The sequence below is a fragment of the Adiantum capillus-veneris genome, chromosome 30 (genome assembly GCF_014529385.1).
Source record: "Adiantum capillus-veneris isolate H3 chromosome 30, ASM1452938v2, whole genome shotgun sequence".
In the NCBI taxonomy this organism is placed as follows: Eukaryota; Viridiplantae; Streptophyta; class Polypodiopsida; order Polypodiales; family Pteridaceae; genus Adiantum; species Adiantum capillus-veneris.
In genome coordinates this window covers 112575324-112596745 of record NC_140960.1, presented here as the reverse complement: position 1 = coordinate 112596745, position 21422 = coordinate 112575324, and the positions used below count along the sequence as shown (strand labels likewise).

General features: G+C 45.0%; 1 protein-coding gene across 2 annotated transcripts in view; it reads right to left on the bottom strand.

The window, feature by feature from the left end:
• Positions 1-15786, bottom strand: part of LOC147418621 (uncharacterized) — an 84312-nt gene extending 68526 nt beyond the window's left edge. For both annotated transcript variants that reach the window (XM_086506881.1, XM_086506880.1), the window contains exon 1: positions 15522-15786. The gene's annotated coding sequence lies outside the window, so the exon portion shown is untranslated. The remainder of the gene's footprint in view (positions 1-15521) is intronic.
• Positions 15787-21422: the final 5636 nt, after the last annotated feature.

Genomic DNA, 21422 nt, shown 5'->3' with positions numbered 1-21422 from the left:
GTAGGGAACCACAGCGTTTATTCCCTCTTTTGAACAATAAAGAAATACCGAAAGGGGCGCCTAAGTTAGGGGCCAATCTGGTGTCGATCTACTCATACAGGTGCAATCTAGCAGCCTGTATCCCTCTCCCCTTTGTTGTGTCTTGAAAGTACAGGTGAAATAGACGACTAATAATGGGTGAAAGCTAAATCAAGGTTTGAAGTAAAGTCTACCGCCCTTTTTGAATTGAACAGGCCGGTTTCATGGTTCCATCGACGGGATTAAATCACTTTTTCCCATAGAAGTGAGCCTTGGTCAGTTTTGGGCTTGAAGACACAGAGGATCATAGACCAGACACAGGGAATTGCAATTATGGCTGACAGACCAGATGATGTGACTGAAGAGGTTTCCTCTTCACAGGGTCAACAGACACATGAAGTGGGTGAGTCCTCAAGACCACCACAGACAGATGATGATATATTCAGGACCCAGTTGGCTACTGCTGTGGCTATGTTTACACAAGTAATGCAGAACCCAAGGTTTTTAGCCTTTCTGCAACCTCCTGTTCCGTCTCAGCAAGTTGGGTCACTGGATCATATTCAAAAGCTTGTTAAGGCTCGAGCACAGGTGATTCATACCGCACAGTCAATGGAAACACCTGTACACTTGACGGAGAACATGCAGTCTCCACAACCTGTGCCTAAGGTGCAAGAACAGGTGGCTGAGATGCCAGTTTTTCAAGCTGTACCAATTCAGCCCGCCACCTTTCTACAGCCTATAGCTGGTTCTAATGGGCAGGGAAGCAACCTACAGGCTATGCAACAGGTCTTCCCACCACCTTCAGTACACCCTGGCTATTTTGGAGGTGGATCGGTATTCCAGAGCATGGCTGGTCATGCACCTGGAAATCAGTTTTACACGCCAGGAACAGTGTTTGGGGGTGCTCGAACGATGATGCCTAACCCCATGTACAGTGTCATGGGTATGCAACCAGGGTTTCAGAGCACTCAGGGCCAATTTGGGATGCCACAAGCAAATTTTGGTATGGCTGGAATTTCAAATCAGCAGCCAAATATGGCATTTCCAGGTCAACTTAATAGCGGCCAAGGAACACAGATGAACCCTAATAGTGTTCCCATGTTTCAGTCACTTCCATATGACAATTTAACGCCGCTGGAGAGGCCAACTCCGTACAAAGAAGGTGGCAAAGGTGTGACATTGACGACCTTTACAGGGTTTGATGATAGGAAGAAGGCTCTCTCATTCCTCCAGCAGTTTGACAAGGCCTATGCAGGGGGAAACTTTACAGAGGCTTCAAAGGTCCGCAAGGCAGCCACTTTCTTGACAGGGAATGCGGGACAATGGTGGACAACTTTATTGCTTCAAGGGCAAGCTCGGTCCACATGGATTTACTTTAAGCAGATTTTTGCAGCAGCATGGTTATCTGATGACTTTGAAGCAGATGTCATGACAGAATGGCACCAGCTAAATGCTGCCACTTGCAGAAATCTGGATGATTACAATCGGAAGTTTTGGAAAGCTCTACATCCAATAACTTCCTATAGGTTTGTGCCATTGACAGAACAAATTGAAAAATACTGTTGTGGCCTACCTAAAGGATTAAGAAAGTATTGTACGAAGACAAAAGTCACTACTTTGACGCAGCTCATCGAGGTAGCAAACACTGGCAATGGTTTGCTCAAGGGAGAAGATTGTGAATTTAACACTGGCGTCAAGGCAGGATCAGGCAAGAAAAATTCAGCCAAGAAGCACGTTCCCAATGAGGCTCCTAAAGGGACTCAGGAGTCAGCTAACGCACGGAAAGATAAAGCTACGGCTGAATCAGAAAAAGGACCAGCAAAGAAATGGAAAAGACGTTTTCCTCGCAAGTCAGAAGAGCAAAAGAAGGTCCTGAGGACAGAGAACAAATGCTTTATATGTGAGCAACCTGGCCACATTGCTTACAATTGTCCTACAAAGAAAAGGCCAGCTGATTCTGATGACAAGGAAGACAAGAAAGGAAAGAAGCCCATGGCTGGTCTAGTACCAGATATGGTGGGCGACAAGCCAAATTCAGATGCAAGTGAGCTTTGCAGAGCATGGGGAAAGGTCAGGGATCAAACAGTGCTTATCTTCTTTGATCCAGGTGCCAAAGCCAACTTCATTTCCCCAGAATTGGCTTCAAAGTTGGGAATCAAGCCTGAAGAGATGGGGTATACAACAGAGGCAGGTTTGGCATGTCCTGGCCATACAGAGGCTGTGACGCCCATCATTGGAAAGTTGCGTCTACATATCCAGTCTTATGTAGATGCTGAAGAATTTTACATCATGCCACTGGACGGATGTGATGTGTTGTTAGGTATTCCTTGGTTGTTTCGTGTACAGGGAATCCTGGATGCCTACAACAAAAAGATCACTGTATAGAGCAGGGGAAAGACTCATATTCTGGATGTAAAGCTTAAAGGGGAGTCTATTCCTACTGTATCAGCTTCTGCTATTACTTATGTAATGAAAAAGCATCTTTCTGCGTACTTGGTTTTTGCACGTGAAGTGTCTGATTGTGATGAATCAAATTTATCTGTGCTAGATAAAGAAAGGTCAATGTTTTTACAACAGTATAGTGACTGTTTTTCCGATTCATTACCGTCTCAATTACCGCCAGAGAGACCCGAGGACCATGCGATAGATTTGGTGCCAAGCAGTAGCCCACCAAATAAGCCTCCGTACAGGGTTAGTGCGGCTCAGCAGAAAGAGATAATGGGCCAAGTACAGGAGTTGTTAGAAAAGGGGCTGATTCAGCCCAGTTCATCTCCATTTTGTTCTCCAGTGTTGTTGGTGCAGAAAAAGGATGGCTCATGGCGTATGTGCATCAACTACCGTGCACTGAACAAGAATACCATCAAGAATAGGTTCCCTATTGTAACAAACTTGGACACTCTAAGTCAAGAATCAACCGCGACAGCACCAAATAACCACTTCAAAACAATTCACAGATCACAATAGATTTGCACTGGCCCGGTGGAGTTCCGTGCCTAGAGATATTGGCCCCAAAGACTGGCGCCCCTTTCGGTATTTCTTTTTGTATTAATCAATCATCAAAGTACAAGAGAGCGGTTAGGGTTTCACTCTCAGACTCTGCGTCCAGATGCTCTGAGAAGTGAGGCCCTCACCACTAATTTAAAGGTTACAAGGGATGCCCAAAAGCAGAGCCCCAAAAGCTTTTAAAATCAAAAGCATCAGTTCTCTCTCTCTCTTGAGAGTCTTTTCTCTTTTTTTTATAAAAAAAAAGCAAAAGCAAAATTCGCGTCGCTCATCATTTTCCCAAAAAAAAAAAAAAATTAATAATCCGCCTCCGCGATTTCCGGAATTTAGGGTTTTTGGCAAAAATTAGGGTTTGCAGGAATTTTAGGGTTTTGGCAGAAATTAGGGTTTTTGCTGTCCGCCACATCATCACTTTGTGACATACCCCCCTCTTGAAAGCATTGTAATCGACCGCGATTACACCTGCAAAACCGACAAAAGCCATAAACCGTCTTAGCAAACACTGACTGTTAGTACCTACGTACTAGGAACACACATCTAGCACATGTACAAAATCGACATTCACATCACACGACATCACAGGACATCACCAGACATCACATGACATTCAACATTCATTCGGATCTTAGACCATGATTTATCGGCAATGTAGCTAGCAATCACATCTAGGTCCAATCGGGACCTCATCGATGTCCGATTGACTAACCCCTATTGCAACCATGTCTATTCGAGATCAATCAGACCAAAATGCTGCAGTCATTTCGGCTATCAGTTCCTGCACTCACAAGAAGTCAAGAACAAATCAGTATCATAATCAGGAATTCCATTTCATAAAGTCATCCAGCAAAATACTGTCAGCTCTCAGTATCCCTGAAGCTCAAAGAGACATCAGTGACTTTAGTATCAAAATCGAGGCATCTGTTGACAAAGGAGTGGAGTAACTCCCCTCTTGTGCATCCCACTGCACCAGATCTTCGGCCAAGCTGAATTCTGGGTTCCATTTGGAGTAGACTATGCTAAACCAAAAGCATCGAGGTAAAGTTTCACAATCTGAGGAGTATCTGCTAGGTCCTCCTCCTCCATCCACTTCGCATCAAGTGCAGGATAATTCTTGAACTTAACCAAGAACCGCCTTCGGACTTTACCCTTATTCTTCGTATCGTTATGTGCCAAAATCTGTTCAGGAACAAGGATCTCCTCGTTTTCTTCCACTTCGGGTTGCTCATCAGGCTCCCCATCATCAGGCACATCACCCTTAACAGGGTTCAAGAGACTCACATGCAATGCATTATGAATCCTCCAAGTATCTGGCAGTTCCAATCGGAAGGAGACATCATTTATCTTGTCAGTAATCTGGAAAGGTCCGTAGTATCACATACTAAGCTTTGGAAAAAGCCTCTCCTTTCCCTTTTTCTTTCTTAGGCGTGCCTTCTCAGAAGTAAGAGCACCCAATCATCCTCCTTCAGTTTCCAGTCGCGACGATGGCGATCCGCTGCCTTTTTCTGTCGTTCTTGAGACTTCTGTAAAGTATCGCGAACCTTGGCAAAAGCCGTATCCAAATCTCGCGAATATTCATCCGCTTCAAATTTCTAATCTTTCGTGCTCAGGAAGGATGGAACCTTCGCAGCAGTTTCAACAATCTCTCATGGCGTCTTCCCCGTCGAAGAGTGTATCGTGTTATTGTAAGCAAATTCCACCAAAGGTAAGTTCTTTTCCCATTGAGTCTTCTGATGCGAGATACAAGACTTCAATAAATCTAAAATCACTGAATTGGCAATCTCAAATTGCCCGTCAGTCTGCAAGTGGAACGATGACGAGAACTGCAACTACGTGCCAATGTTCTCCCAAATTGCCTTCCAAAACGAACTCATAAATCTGGGGTCTATGTCGGAGAGAATCGTCTCAGATGTGCCATGTAATCGGAAAATCATCGTGATCATGCTGTATTCTCGGGAGATCAAAAAAAATGAAATCCATTTCAATATTTTCCCAGGGGCGGGTGGGTATGGGTAAAGGCTGTAACAATCCCTGTGCCTTATGCCTGTCAAACTTGACCTTCTAGCATACCAAGCAACTGCGCACAAACTCTTCCACATCCTTCTTCAGTCTCCGCCAAAAGAAATCTCTCTCTACCCCTTTCATGGTGGTAGCAATGCTGCGGTGACCCGTAAAAGGTGGACAGTGGCAATCAGTCATAACCTTTTCCCTCAACGGCTGTGTAACGCACAACATAGTCTTTTTCATCAAGTAGCCTTCCCGAAGGGAGTATCCAGCTACTGTCTCCCCATCCCGTATCCGTGTGAAAATATCTGCAAAATCTGTATCTGTGGCACACTAATCGACCATATCCTCGAAGCTCCTATGATGTTTCGCGGAAATAGCCAGAACCAACGGTTTCCGAGACAAAGCATCTGCCACCACATTCTTCTGACCCTGCACACGGACAATCTGAAAGTGAAACTGTGACAAGATGTTCGCCCACCGCATCTGCTTTTCCGAAAGCTACTTCTGTGACAAGAAGTAGCGCAAACTCTGATGGTCTGTAAAGACAATGAAATCCGCTCCGAGTAGGTAATGCCGCCACTGAGTAAGAGCGTGGATAACCGCCAAAAGCTTTTTCCCATAGATCTGTGCTGTCATCTCCGGCCTAGAGAACAAACGGCTCTCGTAAGCTATGACATGGCCTTCTTGCATCAAGACCGTACCCAGACTACGACCACAAGCATCACAAAATACTTCAAATGACTTCTGCAAGTCCGGCAAAGTCAAAATAGGTCCCGTAGTCAATTTCTCTTTCAATGTCCGAAAGGCAGTCACCTCTGTGGGTCCCCACGAAAAAGGTACTCCTTTCTGTGTCTAGGTATGCAAAGGGGAAGCAACCTCTGCAAACTTTCGTATGAACCGCCTGTAGTACGAACACAGTCCCAAGAAGCTTCTAGCTTCATGGACATTCCTCAAATCGGGCCAATCACGGATAGTCTCTATCTTGGCCGGGTTCATTTGCACTCCTGCTGTTGACACAATGTGTCCCAAAAAATGTATCTCCGGTAGGAAAAATTCACTTTTCTTAGCATTAATCACTAATGTGTGATCTCGTAATGCCTGAAAGACTTGAAGCAGATGATCTCTGTGTTCTGCCTCATTCTTGGAGAAAACAATGATGTCGTCAAAGAAAGTGCCAACAAATAGCCTGTACTCTCGAAAAATCCTGTCCATCATCCGGTTAAATGTCGCAGGAGCATTGGTTAAGCCAAAAGGCATCACCAAAAACTCAAATAACCCAAAAGTCGTCCGAAAAGTTGTCTTGTAGACATCTCCTGGTGCTATCCTGATCTGATGATATCCACTCTTCAAGTCAATCCTGCTAAAGCACGAGGATCCCTGTAACCTGTCGAGTATATCATCGATCCTAGGAATCGGAAATCTGTTCTTGATGGTGATTTCGTTGAGAGTGCTATAATCGATGCACATTCTCCAAGATCTGTCTTTCTTCAAAACCAACAACACTGGAGAGCAATACGGTGAAGTACTAAGCTGGACAAGACCCTTTTCCAAGAGGTCTTTCACTGAGTTCATAATCTTTTCATTTTGTACTCGGCTCACACGATAAGGTGGCCGATTCGGTGGCGTGCTTCCAGATATCAGATCAATGGTATGATCTTCAGGCCCTCTCAAAAGCAATCGGCATGAGCGTGGAGAAAAAAAATATTGGCGTTCTTTTCTTCAGGTCAAAACATATTCAACCTTTATCCATCGTTCAGTTCTCCCAAAAGAATGAGTAAGAAAACTGAAGTTCATCAAGTACAATCTCTAAGCCCTTCATTTATCAAAGTCGCTTTCTCGGCCCGGTAGTCAACCACGGCGTAGTTCTTGTGGTACCAAGGGATCCCGAGTAGAACGTCACTCACGTGCCCTGAACACCCCTGTCATTGCAAACGAAGTTTGCCAATGCTCGGTGTAATGGCAACATCCCATCCGGGTGCCAGTCGAACTACCTCCGCCTGTGGTGTCAGTCTGTCGGGCGCAGTTCCAAATCGAGCCGCCAATTCCAAGTGAAACGAAGTTGGCCTTGGCTCCTTCAAAAGAGCTTCCTGATCCTTCACTTTGCCCCAAAAAAAAAACCGCAAAGTTTGTACTTTCATTCATTTGATTCGGTGCAAGTCCCACGCCATGTGGTACCAGTTCTGCTTTTCTATCTGCCTTTTCTGCCACATTCCTCAGCTGCTCTCGAACTCTCAGACCTGTCGTCGTCTTTATCATTCTGTTCTTTCTGTGCCTTATCAAGGCACTTTGCGGAAATATGTCCATGTTTCCCGCATCCAAAGCACTTCCCCTCTCTGATGAAGCGAGCTCTCTCCTCAGGAGTAAGCTTGGGTCGTGCATCCTTTTTTTTCTCTGGGTTGCTCTTTTTCATTCTACTTTCATTCCCAGAAGTCTGTTCGGCTCGTTGTGTCATGGCCTCATCTGTGGGGTAGGTCAGACTGCCAGAGTGAATGGCAAAGCCCCGCTTCGCATGACTCATCAACTCCTGAATAGAAGCCTACTTCTGTTCCAAGCAGTGATCTCGGATCTCTGTAGGTAGACCCAAGGTAAACCGCTCAATCTGTTCTCTGAACGAGATCTTCTTGAATGAAGAGGCGGGTAGAAAAGAGCTCCAGAATCTTTCACAATAAGAATTCACTGTATCGCTCTTGGTCATCCAGAGATGGTTCCAAGCAGCTCGTATATCTCGCTCAAACTCTTGAGTCAACGAAGAAGAAATAAAAAGCCTCTTGAATTTCAGCCATGTAACTGGCACAGTCTTGCTTAATAGAAGCGTGGACCACCAAGTACGAGCATTCCCCTTAAAGTAAGAGGCAGCTCTCCGAATCTTGGAGTGCTCTGAATAGCATCCTCCCGCGAAAGCGATGTCAAACTGCTGTATAAAAGACAAAGCCTTCGAAGCATCTGAGTATCCTGAAAAGTATCAAACTTGATCGAGTGGCCACCTTCCTTAAACTCTCGGACTTTCTTGCTTTTATCTTCGAGAAAGTCATACTGGTTGGCTTTGTAAAAATTCTTCTTGTTCGCATAAAACTTTCCGTCATCGAAATCTGAGCTGTCTGTAGACGAGTCCTCAGTAGAACTGTCAGTCTCTGGGCGAGATGTAGCCTTCTTTGCCTTTTTCTTGCCCGTTCCGAAGCTTTGTGTCTTGCTTCGCTTTTTGCTTTTTTCTGTCTTCTTCGCTCTAATCCGAGGAGCTAGAAGAACTGTAAGAAGAAGAAGAAGAAGAACTGGGTACTCCTTCAAATCGAACACGCTTCTTCCGTTTCTTTGCTTTGTCGAATGTCGACTGACGACCCAAATATCCCGGGAAGTCAGTACCTTTGTTCTGCTTTTTGCCGTGCTTTTTGCCTTTCTTTTGCACATCGAAAAGCTGAGCAATCCGTGCATCAACCACGTTCTCCAGTTCCTTCTCCGTATATTTCTTGGAGGCAGAAGGTTTCTTGAGAGCGGGTTTCGGGAGTGGTGTTGTGGTTCTCTGCCACTCCATCTGTAGCTCTTTCAAAGAGGTCTGGTTCATATATTTTGCCATCTTCGGGTCCTTGGCAAAATTGAGCATCATCATTGTTGCATCGCTGATCAACTGGCGACGCTCTATCTCTCGCCGCTCCGCCTAAGTAGGCCAAGGCGGGCCATACTCTCTGTCTGAATCTTCGTTGTGATCCCAACCCGCATCTCCAGATGCAGAGGGAGTCGACTGATCATTGCCTGAAGCCATAGGTGCCGCGGAAAAAAATTTCGGGGATCGGATTTCCCGTAAAAGAGAAATCGGCCGTGCTCTGATACCACTGTAACAAACTTGGACACTCCAAGTCAAGAATCAACCGCGACAGCACCAAATAACCACTTCAAAACAATTCACAGATCACAATAGATTTGCACTGGCCCGGCGGAGTTCCGTGCCTAGAGATATTGGCCCCAAAGACTGGCGCCCCTTTCGGTATTTCTTTTTGTATTAATCAATCATCAAAGTACAAGAGAGCGGTTAGGGTTTCACTCTCAGACTCTGCGTCCAGATGCTCTAAGAAGTGAGGCCCTCACCACTAATTTAAACGTTACAAGGGATGCCCAAAAGCAGAGCCCCAAAAGCTTTTAAAATCAAAAGCATCAGTTCTCTCTCTCTTGAGAGTCTTTTCTCTTTTTTTTTTTTTTTTAAAAGCAAAAGCAAAATTCGCGTCGCTCATCATTTTCCAAAAAAATAATAATAATAATAATAATAATCCACCTCCGCGATTTCCGGAATTTAGGGTTTTTGGCAGAAATTATGGTTTTTGCTGTCCGCCACGTCATCACTTTGTGACACCTATACCTAGAATTGATGATATTATGGACAAATTAGAAGGAGCAGCTATGTTTAGCAGGATAGATCTAAAGAGTGGGTACCATCAGATCCGCATTAGATCAGAGGATGTGCACAAGACTGCTTTTAGAACGACGTTTGGCCTTTACGAATTTTTAGTGATGCCCTTTGGTCTCACAAATGCTCCTGCTACGTTCAATAGGATGATGGACAGAATTTTCCGTCCACACCAGCAGTTTGTTGGTACATTCTTTGATGACATGATAGTCTACTCAAAGAATGAAGAGGAGCATAGGCATCACTTGGCCATTGTGTTCAAAGAGCTACGCAGTCATAGGTTGCTCATCAATGCAAAGAAAAGTGAGTTTTTTCTGGAAGAGATTCACTTTCTGGGACACATTGTCTCAAAAGATGGTGTCAGAATGGATCCTGCAAAAGTTGAAGCGATCAAGTCATGGCCAAATTTGAAGACGGTGCATGATGTCCGAAGCTTTTTGGGACTATGCTCCTATTACAGAAGGTTTATCCGAAATTTCGTTGAGATTGCTTCACCTTTACATGCTCTTCAAAAGAAGGCAGTCACCTTTAGATGGACACAAAAAGAGATTTCAGCTTTTAATCTCTTAAAGGAAAAGATGACTTCAGATCCAGTCATTGTGTTGCCAGATCTTAGGAAGTCATTTGTGGTCCAGTGTGATGCCTGCGGTAGTAGCATTGGTGCAGTGCTAATGCAAGATGGCAGGGTAGTAGCCTATGAGAGCAGAATTTTGCAAGGGCCAGAGATGACCATGCAGGTCTAGGAGAAAGAGTTACTGGCTGTGATTCATGCGCTCTTAAGTTGGAAACACTACCTGCTAGGTGCAGACTTTGTTGTCCAAACGGATCATCAGACCTTGCGATACTTCTTGACACAGACAAAGTTATCTGAGAAGCATATGCGATGGGCAAATATCTTGTCCATGTTCCATTTTCAGATTGTGCATGTGGAAGGCAAGAAGAACGTTGTGGCTGATGCCTTGTCAAGGAAGCCACAAATTTCAGCTGTGTCGATTCCTTATCATCATGAACTTGATGATATGAGAGAACAGTATGCAAATGATGAAGATTTTGCAAGGGTCTTCGAGCAACTAATGGATGGACAACGTCATGAACACTATCTTCTCAAAGATGGGTTCATGATGATGCATGGCAGATTGTGTGTCACAAAGCCATTGCGACGCAAAGTTATGGAAGAGAGCCATGTCCCACCGTATGCAGGGCATCGTGGTATCGATGCTACAGTTAAAGCGGTTGACACATTCTTCTATTGGCCTACATTGAGAAGAGATGTGGATGCCTTTGTGCGAGAATGCCTAATATGCCAAAAGGTCAAGTTTGACAGGCAAAAGGCACCAGGGTTATTGCAACCACTACCTATTCTAGATAAACCATGGGAAAGTATTGCTATGGATTTTATCTTTGATCTTCCGAGAACGCAGGCAGGAAACGATGGTATTTGGACCATTATTTGCAGATTCAGCAAACAGGCTCATTTTATTCCTGTCAGGAAGAAGATAAAGCTAGATCAGATGGCACGCTTGTTTATGAGCAATATTTTCAAGTATCATGGCATGCCACAGTCGATTGTTAGCGACTGTGATCCACGCATGACAAGTTTGTTCTGGAGAGGCTTGTTTGAGAATATGGGCACCACGCTCAAATTCTCTTCGTCATTTCATCCTCAAACAGATGGGCAGTCAGAAGAGGCAAATTCTACTGTCCTAGATCTGCTGAAGTGTTATGTGTCAGAGCATAAAGGAAAGTGGGAGCAGTATTTGCCATTGGTGGAGTATGCATACAATAATACAGTGCATTCATCAACTGGCAAGGCACCTTTTGAGATAGTTGAAGGTGGCAAGAAAGTTCCTCCCATACTGCATACAAAGAACAAGATATTTGAAGCAGATAAGTATGTTCAGGACATGGATGAAATGTACAAGAAGGTCAAAGTGGCCTTAGAAAGGACTCAGGCAAAGCAAAAGAAAGCAGCTGATCGTCACCGTCGTGAAGTGGTATATTCACTTGGTGATTGGGTGCTTTTACGCTTTGAAAAGGCAAGGTTAAAGAAGATGAAGGGCAAGGAAAGACTGTTTCCAAAGCTCAGCATGCGTTACTATGGGCCTTTTCAAGTATGCGACATAATCAGTGATGTTGCATATAGGCTGAAATTGCCTGACAGTTGGAAGATTCACAATGCGTTTCATGTGAGTCTTCTCAGACCCTGTGTGGGTGATGTGCCAGAAGATATGCCAGCTGAAGACCAGCCGGAAGTCGAGGAACTTGACGAGATCTTGGTCCCGGAACAGATTTTGGCACACAAAGAAAGGAAAGTGAAAGGCAAGGTTTCTAGGCGTTACTTGATAAAGTTCAGAAACTATCCACCAATGGATGCTAAGTGGATGGAAGAAGATGAACTTGCAGAGTCACCAACTGTGTTATCACTTTACCTGGAAGCCTTCGATTTGCAACCTACCTTGACCCCTTGAGTTTCAAAGCTAAATGGATTGTCAGTGTGACAATGGCTTCTGAAACAAATGATGTACATGGTATTTAAAGTGAGCTCAAATGAAATACCTGTTACATGAATGTTAGAGCTGTACAGATTGTCAGTTTGGCAATTGCTCTTATGGAATGTCCAAAAGTTTGGTTAGTGCTATAGAAGTGAGTATTTCTTGTCAGTTTGTCAAGGATACGGTGATTGCTTCTATTAAACAGTACATGTGTAACTGCATTCTTAAACTGTCGGTTTGGGTATGCTCGAAAGTGTTACGGGATCCAACGTGTACTATAAGACAGTGGCAAAATGTGCAGCTACCATTTTGTCATTGGAAAGTTAGTGACTCAAAGCAATGGCAGAGTGCGAAGCTACCACTATGTCATTGGGACAGGGTTCACACGCAGGCAATACATGAGTCGACGAGGTGTTGAATACACCAGGGTTGACAATGAGCATGTATGTGTCGTATATGTGTCGACAGGTGTTGAATACATCAATGTTGACAATAAGCATGTACGACATAGATGCAAACGAGGACGTTTGAGATTTCAAGAGAGGGGTATGTCACCAGCGTGTGACTACTATCTATCCTTTTTGTTGATTTCTTTCTTATTATCTATTTACTTTCACTTTTTGGAAACACCCCTCGGGAAATCTAACTGCCCTGCATTGCATAGCTAGTGTGGAACTGTCCAGAGGGAGTCGAGGCCTGAGGGCAAGAGAGCACTATGGTTCGACAAGGACTATGGTTAGCCAAGTGGGGTCATTGACTAGCCAAAGTGGAATCCTTTGCTACAGAGGCTACATTTCAGTTCTGGATGTGGCCGCAGTGTACAAAGAGGGTCGGATGACCTAGAAAGATACAATGGCAACATCTCCTAAAATTTAGGGAACTGCTATTTTCGGACCTGAAAATGTGTTGGAGTCATTACCTCCGGAATGACAAAGGGAACATTTTCTTACTCTGCCGTGAAGTCAACTGGGCAACCGGTTGGGATATTTTTAGGCGGCAACCCCGAAACGGGAAAATGCTTGTAAATGTGCCAAGTGGCACATTCTGGTGCACTTGCCTCATGGAACAAGAAGTGGCGCTGAATTTGAAGAGGGGAGAGCCTCATTTTCAGTTTGGTCACAGGTTAAGAGCTATGGAGTGCTTGCTTTCCCTCTTATGCACAGTGCGGTGCCAGGAGTGATGCCCTGCACGCTACGCACTGCCCTCTCTCTCCCCTTTGGCAGTATGTTATGCCCCTCTAGTGGGCTCTTCATTTGACCAATGTACAGTTGTGTGGGTTCATGCGCGATTGCCGAGGCAAGAGCCTCTTGCACAGGTACTGGATTAGCTAGCAGCTAATCCCCCCGCAGGTACAAGTGAATTCGGAGAGGTTTCACGCCAGAAATCTCGTCCGATTCAAAGGGCAAGTAGCCCTACAGGTGCGGGAGCTCGAGGACTTGCTACGGATGCGACCGGCACGCGAAACGGAGCCCGAAACAGTGAATTACAGCCTGCTGTGTACTTTTGCAGGTTTAGGGTTTTGGCCCTAATCGGACCCTAATACCCCCAGGAGGTTCGGGGACGCAAGGGGACCGCTGTACAGGTGATCTGGCGCATTTTCAGGGCTGAAAACAGAGAATTCAGCGTGCTGCAAATTCTCGCCAGGTTTTGCAAAGTGCCCGTATGCGTCGGAAAAGTCGGCCAATGCGTGGGAATACTGACTGTGAAGGATTCTAGTACAGTTATGCTGCCGAAATCGGGCTGGAACAGTGGAAATTCAGCCGAGTTTGTGCGGGGCAGCTTGTAGGGAACCACAGCGTTTATTCCCTCTTTTGAACAATAAAGAAATACCGAAAGGGGCGCCTAAGTTAGGGGCCAATCTGGTGTCGGTCTACTCATACAGGTGCAATCTAGCAGCCTGTATCCCTCTCCCCTTTGTTGTGTCTTGAAAGTACAGGTGAAATAGACGACTAATAATGGGTGAAAGCTAAATCAAGGTTTGAAGTAAAGTCTACCGCCCTTTTTGGATTGAACAGGCCGGTTTCACCGGTAGCGTACGAACACGCTAAAAATTGCTGGACAGCAGCGTTTTCATCACCTCGCAGTTGTGTTTTTGGGTGAACAGCAGCCTCTTGGCTTGTGTTTTTCACAGAGGATGAATTTACCTCCTGCCAAGACACCATCCGATGGTGGTCCATGCGGTTTAATGTGACTGCTACAGTACACGGTGTCTACGACATCAGTACCGCACACGTGCACTCTAAAGGTAGCAATCCAAATGATCAGGAGTGTAGAAGAGCAATTGCACTACCATCCAAGCCAAGCTCTGCTTGGTGGGACTGAGACATTGATTTCCCACCCTCCCCACACCCTCTGCACCGCTACACGCTGAAAATCGCTGGACAACAACGTTTTCATCACCTCGCAGTTGCGTTTTTGGGTGGACAACAGCCACATGTCTTGTGTTTTTCATAGAGGATGAAGTTACCTCTTGCCAAGACACTATCCGGTGGTGGTCCATGCAATCTTTCAATGACTGCTATACATGGTATCTTCGACATCGGCTTGATCATCTACAGACGTACGATCCTTGGGAGATCCATTCATTCCAGCCATCATTCTACGATTGCGCACTTTAGAGGGGGTGGTGACTTGTGGTTTGCTATGGACACACCAATGCACTCATCAGAGGAGATCACACGAGATATGGCCATGCTCATGGAATATAGGATTCCGAGAGAAGACACCACCATCTTGGGACATGCAAACATGCAAACAAATAGCAAACATTCAAGACCATTGGAGCATCTTGTTAGTTGTATGTGGGAAGATACGCAACAGGCGAGTAGGGATCAGCGCGGCAATAGACATATCTACCATCGGCAAGGGAGCAACACGCGCTAGGAGAGGTAGGGCGAGAGCCTTCGCATCACGGCAGTAAACCACCTTCGTGTCCCAAAAAAAAAACTGACAAGGTATCATAAGTACATAAAAGAATAGTAGGCCGCAATTCCCACACTTCGCCTTGAAATCCTTTTGCGTTCAGGCAAGGATTTGTAAGAAGAGTGCATCTCTCGGGTGATTGATCTGTATACAGATTACGTAATGGGGGGATTGGGCAACTTTAAGCCAGAACACAAGTAAGAAGCTTATGCAAAGGAATCATGAGAGATCCAAGAGATACGAACTCAATAACTGTTGAATGCCAAGTTAGTCAAACCCACATCAAGATCATTAAAAGTAAACGAGAAAATGGGTAAAGAAATGAGCATTTGGATCAATACAAATAATTACATGAGCATGGAGAAGCTCCAAGGACTCCATAGACATCTTTACTCTCACAAGAGTCATACACCTCCTAGAGTCGCACATAAGAATCTTGCACAATTAGAGAGTTTCTATTCCTTTACAAATTGCCTAATACAAGAATGCTAGCTACAATGGTAAGCATTGGAGCAGGGAGAGTTGGATAGCTCTGTAAATGCTCCGAAGTCCCAACAAGCTCGAAGGGTTAGTGAGAAATGGATAACTATGATTCCTCGAACTCGCTACAGTATGCCCTTTCATCTGAAATGATCCTAGTTGCCATACACCATGACATCCACTTAGAGAGAGAGAGAGAGACTGACCAAGTTCGCTGCTAGGCCTCCTCTCTATATGGCAGGCTGTGTGTTTGGAGGGGATCGACGGTGGAAGCTCGCTTGGCCGTAGGATCAATATGCTAGGCTATTCGGGTGAGGAAAAGGTAGCTGGATGCCGTCGAATGCCTCTGCATATAGAATAACGGCGTTGAATGCCGAGCCTGTGCGTTCAGAGGCGAGAGAGAAGGGTTGGATTGGCGTTAACGCGAGATAGAGCGCTCCCTGCTGCTCTGCGTTTTCTCCCTCGCCATCGCCATATATATATATATATATATATATATATATATATATATAGATATATATATATATAGATATATATATATATATACACAAGAACTTTTGGACTTCAACCCCTCCTGGCACCCTCAGATGCTTATAGAGATGGACCTCTCAAAGCCGCTTCCTGATTCAATGGTAATAGCCACTGACGAGCGTGATTGCATGGAACAGCCTGTAGTCTACAAAAACTTGCCTAATGCCTGCTTCAGTTGTGGGGGAGTTGGCCACTTTGTAAGAAATTGCCCTTCTAAAGTTTTGCCACCTGCAACCCCCAGCAACCCAACTCCCTCCTCCAACAATGAGGAACCCCCAAAAAATCCCAATCAGAAATCAGAAGCTACCCTCACACCTCCCACTACCCGCCCCATCAAGAATGGGAGAGACACTAGAAGAGATACCAACAGACCCAAGCAGAGGAATCAGAACAGATTTGCTCTATGGCTGAAATCCCAGACTAGATAGAATCCGATGTCCCTCAATCCGAGTCAGAAGCCGAGACTGAGGACATAGGAGCCACTCCAGAGGATAAACTAGAGGGTACAAGAGAGGAAGAATGCCACATGCAAATTGAAGTCAGGAATAAAGTTTTGGATCTCAACCAGGCGTCACAAGCACTCTTGCAAGAAGTAAATGCCAACATCCCCCAAGGGCCTATGGAAATTCAGAAGGCAAACAAAAGATCTCATTTTCCCTCCCTTCCCCTTTCAATTGTGAACTAATATCTATTTATGCTGGAGACGTTGGAGGATAGGTTTCTAAGAAGGGGGCAGACTCTCCAAGGCAAAGAGAAAGAGCAAATGGGAAGCTTGCAAAGGCAAGCACGACCTTTGGGATGCAGGTACAGAGGGATGCTTCACCTGGCAGAACTACAACAAGGGGGTTCTTGCAAGAAAAGCTAGGTTGGACAGGTGTTATTTCTCTTTGACAATAGCCAACCTGTTTAACAGGGTCAAGGCAAAACCCAAGTACACTACCTACGCGTCAGTTCACTACCCCTTGTTGATCACCTGTGATGACAAAGCATCCAAAATCAGAAACAGTTGGTTTCACACTGATCCTCAACTCTTCACTCTCCCTAATGTCCATGCAAGAATAGCAGTAATCTGGTCCAGAGTCTTTTCCAGTAATTCCACCCTTGCCAAGAGCTGGAGCAAGGCAGTTAAAGATTCTCAACAGTTCCTGATTACCACCAGAAAAGAAGTCACCCAAGCTAGGAAGAAAAGGAAAGAAAAAATGTATGAAGAACTGGGGCACATAGAGAACTCGGATCCCCTAAATGTGCTCATTCAGAGTCAAATCTCTACCCTCAGAAGCCAAATAAGAGTAGAGGAGGACAGGGCGATACAACATACCAAACTTTTCCTCAAGGAATGGTGGGCAAGGAAGGCTAACAGACCCTCTAAGAGATGTTCAGAAGTCTCAGGAAGAAGAATGCCAGAGATGTTGTTCCTCTTCTCAATACTGACCAGGGGAAGGCCACAAATGACTCCTAGAATTTGGAGCTAGTTAAACTTCACTTCAAAAAAAAATTCAGCCCCAAGGAAGTACTAATTGAAGAGATAATCAAGAGCAGAGAGACCATCTGGAAATTTAGAAGAAAGGTGATCCCATAGGAAGATCTTTCTCTAATTGACTCCCCATTCAGCATAATAGATCTCAATGAGGCCATTAAAGTGTTAAAACCCAACAAAACCCCTGGGCTAGATGGTCTCCCTTCAGAGTTTTTCAGTGCTTCAAAGAATTGCTCACCCCATTCTTGCTCAAACTTTGGGAGGAATCAATGAGATACAAAGCCCTGCCCAACCTTATCAATGTTGGAGTGGTCAAGCTCCTTCATAAAAGAGGACCAAAGGAGGAGCTGAGCAACTTGAGACCTTTGACCATGCTTACAACAGGATATAAATTTTTTGCCAAAGCCATTGCTACCAGGTTAACCACTCACCTCTCAAAGTGGATTAATGAAGAGCAAAATGGGTTTATAAAAGGGAGGAGAATTTTGGAGGCAGTTATCTCCCTATGGGAAGGAATAGAGCATGTTGAAGATACCAATCAAGATTTTGTATTTGTCAAAGTTGATTATGACAAGGACTATGATAGGCTAGAGTGGTCATTCATCCTAGACAACTTGAGCCACATGGGGTTTGGAGTCAACCTCGTCAATTTTGTCAAGACTCTATTTGGAAATGCTCATGCCAAGGTGGCCATCAATGGAATGCTATCAGAAGCATTTACTCTCAACAGATCTGTCAGACTAGGGTGCCCCCTCGCCCCTCTACTCTTTGCAGTTGCAGGAGATGGACTGAACTGCCTAGCCAAAGGCTGGATGGCTGACAAGCTGATAGAGGGGATCACTCTCCCTAACTCTGAAAAACAACAATGCCTGTCACAATTTGCAGATGACACTAATGGGTTGGTAAAAAATGAAGACATCTCACTCAAAAAGTTGGAGAGCAATCACTATCTTTTGATCTGCATCTGGCTCCAAAGTGAACCATTCCAAAATAGAGCCTTCATCTCTCCCATCCCTAATTGGATGGCTGAACAGGGATGTAAAGTCATCCCAGAGGGGCAAGTATATAGGCTCCTAGGCATCCTTTTGGGTTTGGGGTCATAATGAAACAAAGATGGGACTGGGTGCTTGAAAAATTCAGAGGGAAACTGAACAGATGGCTAGGGTTTCAAAGCAACATTGTTGGAAGAGTTATGGTAATCAATCACTATATGACTACCTACCTCCTGTACTTTCTCGGCTATTGGAGGCCCCCAGATTCCCATCTAAAGGAAATCATCAAAATCTTCAGGAACTTTTTGTGGGCAGGGGACCCCTTCAAAAAGGGGGCTGCAAAAGTCAAATGGGACATCTGCATTTTGCCCAAGAACTTGGGAGGTCTTGGAGTTAGAAATGTCAGTGCGCTTGCGCTGACAAACTAGCCATCAAGACTGTCAGCAGAGCTCTAGAACAACCAGAAGCTGAATGTGTGTGCCTTCTATTCAAACACCTGGCGAGCTTTCACATCAAAGGTCAAAGACTCTGGAGCCAACTCCCTTGGATCACAATATTCTTTGGAAATCAAGAGATAACCCCCATAGGGTCTGCCCTTCTCAAATCGGTATGGCAAGCATGGAAGAGAGGGAGGCCCATGCTGGGGTTTAGCTAGGAACACATACAAGACCAATGAATCAAAAGAGAGGAATCCATATGGTGGTCCAGGGACCCAATTCCCCAAATCACTTAATCACAACAGGCCAGAACAGCCACGAGAATTCATCACAAAGGTTCAAAGTTTGGGAGGACTTATGGAGCAAAGCCAATAGCTCTTGGCTCACCTGAGAGCAACTTATCATGACAGGCCAGCTACAACCTTGGGAAGTTCAATCAAGGATGCCACAGTTCCCCTAACGATATCAATGGATATTCAAAGCCGATTTCACTCCATCTGCCAAATGCATACGATGGAATGGGGGGATAGCTCTTAAGAACCCCCCCGACTTCACAGCTGAACAGTTCCCTCCCCTCCATGTCACCCTCAACAAAAGATGGAATGTGCAACTTGATAGGAAGCAGTGGAACTTCAAGTTCCAATCTATCTAAAACAGAAGTATTCAGCCCAAGCAGTCTGTACTGCTGTGGCTCATCCTTCATAAAGCTCTTTGGACAGAGGCCAGAAGTAGAAAATCCAATCAGAGTGATGGGAGATACGTTAGGTGAAAAAGAGCAGTAGAAGACATTCCCCACCTGTTCCTCAACTGCCAGACCAACATCCCCATCCTCTCCCCATTAGTCAACACCCTAGACCACCATATGGCTTGGAAATAGCTGAACTTAGGGGACTCAAATGGCCTTCTTTCAGATTTTTAGAATAGATCAAGGGAAAAAATTTTGTGGATTATTTGGAAGCTCAGAAATTCTTTCTTATTTGTTCCTAACTTTCAAGATCCTAGTTTGAAAACGTTGTTTGTTGGATGCTCTGTGCAGGATGCCAACCTCAAGCTTGAACAAATGAGGATCTAGAGGCATAGAGTCCCAGTCTCAATCCTGAAAGACTCTTTAGAGCTTTATGCAAGAAGGGTTGAAGACCTACAGGGCTTGCTCGATGACAATGGCACTCTGGATGTGATATATAATTGGGTGCAGGAGATGAAGGATGAAGTGCTAGAGCTGGCCAGTAAATATAAAGAGGCCCTGAACTTTGCCAGCATGCTTCACGAGGAAATAGATTGGCTGTGAAGATTAGTGCTAACCACTTTTACTATCAAGTTAACTGTTTTGGAGACAGGACCCTTTGCATCCCTGGGATTATGGCAGGCCTCTTTTGTAAAGATTTTTTCATCCCCTGGAAAAAGTATAATTTAGCCACCCCTTCCTTGGGTGCACGGATGTAAGCTTCTTTTGGCTATCTAATTAATTCAAACGCTTACCTGGTAAAAAAAAAAGTCACGTGCTGCCCATAGGGGAGTAGGATCGCATGAGAGGGAGTCAGTGGAATAGACGGTGGATTGCATTGAAGCCGTCATCAAGCTCAATAGATTTAGGGTTCTTGCAAAAAAATTGACCTTGAGCAAGAGGATGACTCCCCGCAAAGCTCCCCGACGGTCTCAATCGAGCAAAGGCTTACAAAAAGCCTTAGTACCCGCAAAGATCGGAGATATGAAGATGGCATCAAAGGAGACGTCTAATCAAAATTGTAAAGCAAAATGAAGCCTCATGAGGAAGAGAGACGAGTCTTCCTCTTCGCATTCACAACAGGATGTTGATGCATACGAACCGGAGATCATGGTATGATCGACACACCTCTTCTGCAATCTACATTTTTTGAGAGAAAGAACATTGTGAAATATGATGTGATTAAATTTATTCTTTTATGATGTTGTGTATATATTGGATGGAGAGAGAGAGAGAGAGAGAGAGAGAGAGAGAGAGAGAGAGAGAGAGAGAGAGAGAGAGAGAGAGATAGATAGATAGATTTCATTATCATCCTCGGAGGTCAAATATGACCTATGGGACCAAGAAAACATACATGTTTGGACCTCTTACTAGAGGAGTACATGGAGAATCATCACTACTGTGGGTACAACAAAACTGTGACATATGTCACTTAGGGGGAGGGGAGAGGGAGAGGTAACTTGGGAGTTTTTGGAGCCCGTAATTCCTTGATGATGGTCTTGCCGCCTCGATAGACAGCCCATTTGCCAGCTGCTCACGCTTCTCGAACCTTTTGGAGCTCTCGTTTCTTGACTTTGAGTTGGGCGGGGGTCAAGGCCTCATTGATCCATACTTTGCTGCCCTTGAGAAGTCGTCCTTGTTGTAGAAGTGCTATGCGCACCTCTTTGGTCTTGAAGACAAGGATGTCTTGGTTGGTGCGATTGCCGAGGTGAACTTTTTCAATTGTGTTGGGGTCAAACTTGGTTGGGTGAATGGCGTGGTTGAGATTGTTTAGTGTTGAGGAGTGGTCGTCACTCTCTCCCCACCAAGTGGAGGGCAAGCCACCAATTTGGACAGAGAGTGCTAGTCCTTCCCATCAACGACGTTCTTGCATACATTCTTCTACTTTGGAGGAGACGGTGGTGGTTGCTTGTTGAACTTGGGTAGCAAGGTTGGCCACGCTTGCA